The 7,716-nt window shown below is 43.2% G+C and overlaps 1 pseudogene; it reads right to left on the bottom strand.

Annotated features, from left to right (window-relative positions):
• Nucleotides 1-2,775: 2,775 nt before the first annotated feature.
• LOC144781918 (elongation factor 1-alpha, oocyte form pseudogene) lies at nucleotides 2,776-3,713 on the bottom strand (annotated as a pseudogene).
• Between the last annotated feature and the right edge of the window lie 4,003 nt (nucleotides 3,714-7,716).

Genomic DNA, 7,716 nt, shown 5'->3' with positions numbered 1-7,716 from the left:
TGAACAAGGGGGAAGCATAGGGTCATGTCACGTGGTGCCCATTGCCCCTGCAATGCATGCCCCTGGTGTCTAGTGGAGTGGATTCCTGCTTGGGATTGCTATCCTTGTGTGATCCCCAAGCAGAGATCCAGTTGGGAGAGTTAGCACTCACTGGAAAGGGGACATGATCCCCTTTTCAATGCTGCCTCTCCTGTGTTGATCGATGCTCTATAGCAAAGTTATTTCCCCCCCACAGCACCGAACAAAAGTGAAAGAAAACCACACTATTAGCACCATCTGCTTTCACTTTTGTTTTACTGTGACATCAGCATATTGTATGTGCTGGCATTACAGCAAAACAAAAACAAACATTCCAACTCTGTACGCTAGGGAAGCTCTCCCCTAGCATCCTAAATTTCATTTTCAAAAAGGAAATGCTTCTGATTCTTACAAAAAAAATGTACTTGTTCATTGTGAATGATGACCCGTTGACGTCCTTAGCACTAGAGGAGTAGGGTTGAGGATGTCAGCTGGTTATCCTTAACATTACAAATATTAATTGTACATTGAAAAATAAGCTGGCAAAAACCTATTCTGATAGTGACCTAAAATGGCGGGGTGAGGTACCCTTTGCACGATGGTCAATTCACACTTTTCCTACTCAGAAAACTAGTCTCTGTACCTATGAAATTGTCATGGGGCATTCCACGCTGCTCCTATCTAACTCTCCAGTGTCTTCAGCTTTCCTTGACCTGCATTTAAATAATGATTAACTTCTTCAGGACTGTAAACAACAGATTCACTGTCTCTACAGCTTTCGTCCTCAGGTCTGTGCTGACCCTCCTGTTTGTCAGACTGAAGACTGTTACAGCTTGCAAACCGGAGATATGGTCCAAATTCATGTCCACCAGCAAAAGTCTGCCCTACAGTGGCAATTTAAAATAAGTGGTATTTGAATGTATTACTGTTGTTTATGATTGAGTTTTACATAACCAAGCCTTCTTTACTGCATTGCATTGTTTGTTGTATGATATCCCTTGGTCCGTCTATACATAAGAAAAATCTCTATTTTTGATTTTAAGGGACTATGACTTTGTGTGTGAATGTTGAGTATGAATGAAAAAGTGTGGTTTGATTGAGGAAATTGCCTAAAGGGATGAGTTGGTGTGTGTTACTACCTTGTATATAGGTCAATTTACGATTATTAGATTTGTTGTTTTCATCTGCTATTTTTCTAACTCTTTATGTCAATTGTGGCATTGTTTTCTTTTGGAAAAAGTGTGAAAAAAGAAAAAAGAATGAAATCTTTAAACAAAGAAAACTTTTTAAGTATGGTACATTTTGACTAGTAGCTTTTGTGCCTGGTAAAGTTACTGTATTGGTTATCAGTATTGGCATCTTTGGTTGTTTTGTGTCTACAGTGGCATAGGCACTTCCAAGTCCTGTTCACAACGAATGCTTCTGTAAAATGTCTTGTGGGATGCTAGAGTAGATCCATTGTATGCAGGCTACGGAACCCTGAGATTTGATCCTGGCCGCATCTGATGCACCTGTGATACAAGCTACTTTTACACAATCATTCTCCATTTCCTTGGGCCACCAAGGTTCAAAGACTCAAGAAGGGATCCAAAATGGCGAGCTCTATTGACTTTGCCCACTTCAGAATGCAGCGCTCCTTCCCACCAATTCCACCTCTGGTCATAGTAGCTGGAAGACCTCCAATACTTGGATCCCTCAGTGGATATGGCTGGCTCTTATCACTGCGAGTCTTTTTGCCTAGCTTACTGTATGATACTGTCCAGAAGGACCAAGTGTTGGGTGCCATGGGTTGAACTCCACTATGTCAGTCAGTCAGGCAGTCAGTCAGTCATAAAACTTTATTTTGATTCACAAGAAGAATCATAAAAGTGTACATTTTTAAAACATGAATTACAAATGGTTATCAAATCTATAAATTCTAATTATTATCATACAGTGAATTTCAACCACATTTCAACACATTACCCAAAATAATTTCAATCCATATGTAAAACAGATTAAGAAATTCATTAAAATCCAAAAAGGACAAAATGTGCAATAGTAAAGTGCATTATGCAGTTCAAGAATTTGGGTATCACATATATGAGCCAATTCAACTTTTCACGCTATCCAGCTTATTTTGCCCTGAACTCTTTAAGTAAGTGTTTTCTCAGTGTTCCCACTAAAGCAAACAAATTTCTTTCAAACAGGGTCATATTTTCAATATCGTTTCCTAATAATAAGTGCCAATCTAATGAAACTAAGCATGGCACTGCATATAGCAGCAGTATGCAACGATATTAAGTACTCAAATACTTCCTTGTAATTGCAGGGTCGGATATCCATTAAAATAGGTTTATTGAACCGATTTTTTGGGGTTTTTATAAAGAGAGCATAAAAGAACAAGGTGCAAGGTACATTGTTGAGATTTGTTATCACATGGGCAAGGGGGTAGCCTCTCACACCAGCCCCCTTGCTTCGGAAAAGCAAATAAAAAATGCAATACATTAAGTCGAAATCTTGTTAAATAAAAACGCCATTGTGTATGAGCAATAAATGATAAATAAAATTGGTGCTGCAATTTACCGAAGCGATATATTACTTGATCATCAATTTTTAACAAGCCCAAGGTGTTACGGTAAGCATTCTTAATTACCATCTTTGTATCCTGCTCAATGAATTCCGCTATGTCACCTGTCATCCACTGAGATAGACATTCACTGTACAGCGACAATACCTGCCTGCATTTCTTGGAGCAGTACCACCCAAATCTTAATCTTTTTTTTTTTTTTGTGCCAATATTTTATTCTGAAATCACAGACGGGGAATAACCAGAATGTAAGTCACAAAATATTAGAACATCAGAACAAGCGCCAAGTCCATCCTCCCTTTCCTGCGGAGGCTCTTGTGATGGACCCTAATGCTCAGTAACCAGTCCCTGATCATAGAGTGCAGGTGGCGATCCGAGACCAGAGGATTCTGGGTACCCAGTGCCATTAGGGCAGCTGGGTGTGGTTGGCGCTACTTCTTGCCACCGGCCTTGATTGCGGCCTTGGTGACTTTGCCAGCACTGGCAGCCTTCTTCTCTACCGCCTTGATAACTACGACAGCTACCGTCTGCCTCATGTTGCAGACAGCAAAACGACCAAGAGGAGGGTAGTTGGAGAAGCTCTCCACACACATGGGTTTGCCTGAAATCATGTCCACAATGGCTGCATCTCCTGATTTGAGTGCCTTCGGTGCATCTTCAAGCTTCTTGCCAGATCGTCTGCCAATTTTTTTCTTCAGCTCAGCGAATTTGCAAGCAATGTGAGCGGTGTGGCAATCCAACACAGGGGCGTATCCCTGGCTGATCTGGCCAGGGTGATTCAGAATAATGACCTGGGCTGTGAACATCCCAGCCTCCATCGGGGGATCGTTTATGCTGTCACCGGCTACATTCCCTCTTCGGATATCTTTCACAGACACGTTCTTCACGTTGAAGCCAACATTGTCACCGGGGAGAGCCTCCACCAGCGCCTCGTGGTGCATCTCCACAGACTTTACTTCAGTGGTTACGTTACTGGGGGCAAAAGTCACCACCATGCCAGCCTTAATGATACCGGTTTCCACACGGCCCACTGGGACTGTGCCAATACCTCCTATCTTGTAGACGTCCTGCAGGGGCAGACGCAGGGGCTTGTCGGTGGGACATGTAGGCGGGATGATGGAGTCTAGGGCTTAATCTTTTACTGTGCCGGATCTGTGCTCACTTGCGCCCCCATGCCTAAGTGGGTGTGCCCATGGTCTCTACCACCTTTAACAAAGAATGGCAGTGTCATGATCTGTACTTACATGGGCACTACCCTGATGAATGTCACAATGTCACTGTTTGTTTTATATCTATACACTACAGTTGTTTGTCTCCGGCTCAACATGTCCTTTCTTCTGCCATTCACTTTGCTGACACTGCTCGCAAGATGTTCTGTGAAACTTGAAATGGCAGCATGTTTGTGGGGCACAGATTATTTGATGTCACTCTCTCATCAGACGAGACTCTGAACTTAGTCCTTACTGCTTCCAGTTACCATGAGGAGTCCACTATTATATTGTTTTAAAACTTCTAAATACTGTAGAGTGAGTTATGGGCCTCTTTTTGCGTGCATGTTAAGTTAGCATGGCTTATTAGGTGTTTAAACACAATTTTTCCTTTTTGCTGCTTTTGCACACGGCACTGCTTTGCTGTTTTTACTGAGTTAGCTTTCACAAAGGTCTATGCATGAGAACGGGTTTGTTTTTCGACATCTCTAGACATAAATCATGTCCCCAGTCTGTACAGTGAGTTCTGAGCCACCAAGGTTTATTTCAAAGGTTTTATATAGCGCTACTGGACCCAAGAGTATCAGAGCGCTTTACAAGGATGGTGAACATAATGAGATAAAATTAACAATTAAGCGAAAAAGAGTTACAGTATGATAATGCATTCAACAGGGATAAGGGGGCAAAGAAACAGAGAGATAAAATTAAGTGGAAATTGAATATTAAAAGTTGGGAGAGAGAGGGGGTGAAGAGAGGGGGAGTGAGAAAATGAAGGGATTGAGAGGGGGTGGGAAGAGGAGCAGACAAGGGAAGAGAAAGGAGTGAACATGGTCAGAGTCAGCAACATTAGATACCCCAGTATTTTTTGAGAAGAAGTACTTTGAGTTCCTTTTTGAAGAGAGGGTAAGAGGGGTTGCAGCAAAGATCCTTAGGGAGAGAGTTCCAAATTGTTGGAGCGTTACCAGAGAATGCACAGGATTGGGCCTTTTGACAATTGAGTCTGGGTGGGATCAAGAGAAGGGAGTTTGTGCTCCTCAGGGACCTGGAGCAACCAGCTTTGTGTAGTTTTGTTGTAAGGTAAGAAGGGGTGTTTTGGTGAAGAGCTTTGTGAGTGATGGAGGCAATCTTGTAGGTGGATCTTCCTTCTATTGGGAGCCAATTGAGATTTTTGAGGACAGGGGAGATGTGATCAAATTTTTTACAATCAGAGATGAGTCTCGCCGCTAGATTGAGGACAGATTTAATCGGTGCAAGATGGATTTTAGGGGTGCCAGCCAAAGTGCCGTTGCCATGGTCAATCCTGGAAAGGACAAGCGATTGGACAACAAGTTTGAAATCGAGTGCTGGAATAAATGGTTTAAGTTTCTTGAGGTGGAGAAGGGTGAAAAGCGCACTTTTGGATGCATTTTTAATGTGGGGGATGAGATTTAGATTCTGGTCGATACTGATGCCTAGGGATTTGACAGAATTAGAGGTGGAGAGTGGGCAGTTAAGAGCTTTGATGTCCTTTATCCAGAGTTGAATGGGAAGGGAGTTGTTTTTGGGGGAGAAAAGGAGGATTTCCATTTTATTTGGGTTCAGTTTGAGATGGTTCCGATGGAACCAGGTTTGAATTCTGGTCAAGGTCGCATTGAGGTGGAGGATGTCTTTGTGGGATTTGATCTTGTAATATAATTGGGTGTCATCGGCATAGAGGTGGTAATTGATATTAGCTTGTTTGAGGATGAGGGTGAGTGGTTCCATGAACAGATTGAATAGGGTTGGGGAGAGGATGGATCCTTGAGGGACACCGAGTGAGACAGGTTGAGGTTTAGAGAGAAAGTGGCTGAGCTTGATTTGCTGTGATCTGTTTTGAAGGAATGAGGAGAACCATTTGAATACATTGCCATTTAATCCGAACCGGTCTTTGAGAGTGTTGAGAAGGGTGGGGTGGTGGACGGTATCAAATGCAGCTGAGAGGTCGAGGAGGATTAGTAATGAGGATTCCCCTTTGTCTAAGGAGCGATGAATGTCGTCAGTGATATTTAGCATAGCAGTTTCTGTACTGCATCCCTTTCTAAAGCCGGATTGAAACACATCAAGGAGGTTGAAGGAGGCGATATGTTTCTCTAATTGCAATAGGACACATTTTTCATGCTTTAGAGAGGAATGGAAGGTAGAGATAGGGCGAAGGTTGTTAAGGTCATTGGGGTCAGCTGTGGTGTTTTTGAGAATGGGTGAGATTTGACCAAGCTGAAGGGAGGTGGGGACACAGCCAGTGGAAAGAGAGGAGTTGATGATTTTGGTCCATATAGGGGCAATGATAAATTTAAGTTCTTGAACCAAAAGGGCGGGTAGAGGATCTTTGGAGTGGGAGGAGGGTTTTAGTTTGGAAATGATATTAGTGAGCGTAGATTCTGAGACTGGACTAAAATCACTCCATGAGGCATTGTTTTTAGCGGGGGGGGCTTATTTTCGGAAAGGTATCTTGTTGGGGGAGAGCAGGGAGCGGATGAGAGGGATCGAGAGGTGTGGAAAAAGTGGACGGAGGAGAGTTAGGAGTGTTGGGGAGGGTGTATAGGGTGGGGGTAGGCTGTAGTGAGAGTGGGAGGGAAGAGAAGGATAGTTCGATCTTGTTGATTTTGTTCGTAAAGAAACTGGCAATTTCTTCACATCTGTCAATAGAGGCTAATATTTTAGGAGGGCCAGTGGAGGTTTGTTTTTTAACAATGTTAAAGAGTTCTCTAGGGCGGTTTCTGGCTTGATCAATTTGTGATTGTAAAAAGGAGGCTTTCTCATTAAAGATAAGTTTTTTGTACTGGGCTCTAGCAGTTCTAAGGAGAGCCATATTGTCAACGGTTGGATGATTCCTCCAAACCCGTTCAGAATGTCTAAGGGTCCGTCTTTCGTTGTTAAGTTCAGAATTGAACCAAGACTTAGGAGGGTTGCTTTTTTGTTGTTTGAGTTTGATTGGAGCAATTTGGTCGAGGGCATCAAGAATAGAATTGTTATAATGGTTAGTTAGGTCGGTGGTGCTGTGAGAGAGAGGGGGGAGAAGTAAGTGGGCCTTAATTGTGGCTTCCAATTCGCCAGGAGGAATAAGGTGAAGGTTGCGTGTTGATTTCTTAGGTAAAGAGCTGATGGGGGCTGGGTGAATCATGGATCTATTTATGGTGAAGAGGATAAGGTAGTGGTCAGACCAGTCTACTGGAAGTATATTTGAGAGGGAGGCCAAGTCGTTGTTAGTCATAATAGCATCAAGGGTGGCACCTTTGTTATGGGTGGGAGAATGGCAGAGTTGGGTCATATTGGTGATGTCCATGGTATCATTAAATAGGATGACAGTAGGTTCATCACTTTTGTTCCAATGGATGTTGTAGTCACCGAGGAAGAGATTTTTAGAATGTGAGAGCGATGATTGTATGATAAGATCAGTCAACTCTTCCGTAAAGGGGATGTTATTTCCAGGGGTATGGTAGATAGTGTTCAACCGGGTGGTGGGGGAGTCGGGAATAATGAGATCAGCGCAGAGGTATTCAAAGGATGAAGGGTCTTGCAGATGAACGAGCGAGATGTTAAGTTCAATTTTAAAAATTATGGCGAGTCCTCCTCCTGTTTGTTCGATTCTATCTTTTCTAATGATAGAGTAACCAGGGGGTATAAGCAAGTCGAGGATGGGAGTGGAATGGGAGGTGAGCCAGGTTTCAGTTAGGAATGCAATGTCAATATTTTCACTAAGAATGGTTTCAGCAATCTCAGTAGCGTGGCAGGAGGCGGATCTGCAATTAATCAGCATGCAACAGAGGGGAATGGGGTCGGGCGATTTGGAGGGGGGACAAGGGGGGATAGGTCTAAGTTGTTGGGGTGGTCTTGGGGAAGTCGGAGGAAGGGGGAGTCTGCTTAATCCTAAGAGAATTGGGATGGTAGACAGTTGGGTAGGGG

Source organism: Lissotriton helveticus, chromosome 9 (genome assembly GCF_964261635.1).
Source record: "Lissotriton helveticus chromosome 9, aLisHel1.1, whole genome shotgun sequence".
NCBI classification, from domain to species: domain Eukaryota; kingdom Metazoa; phylum Chordata; class Amphibia; order Caudata; family Salamandridae; genus Lissotriton; species Lissotriton helveticus.
This window is presented reverse-complemented; position numbering and strand designations above follow the sequence as displayed.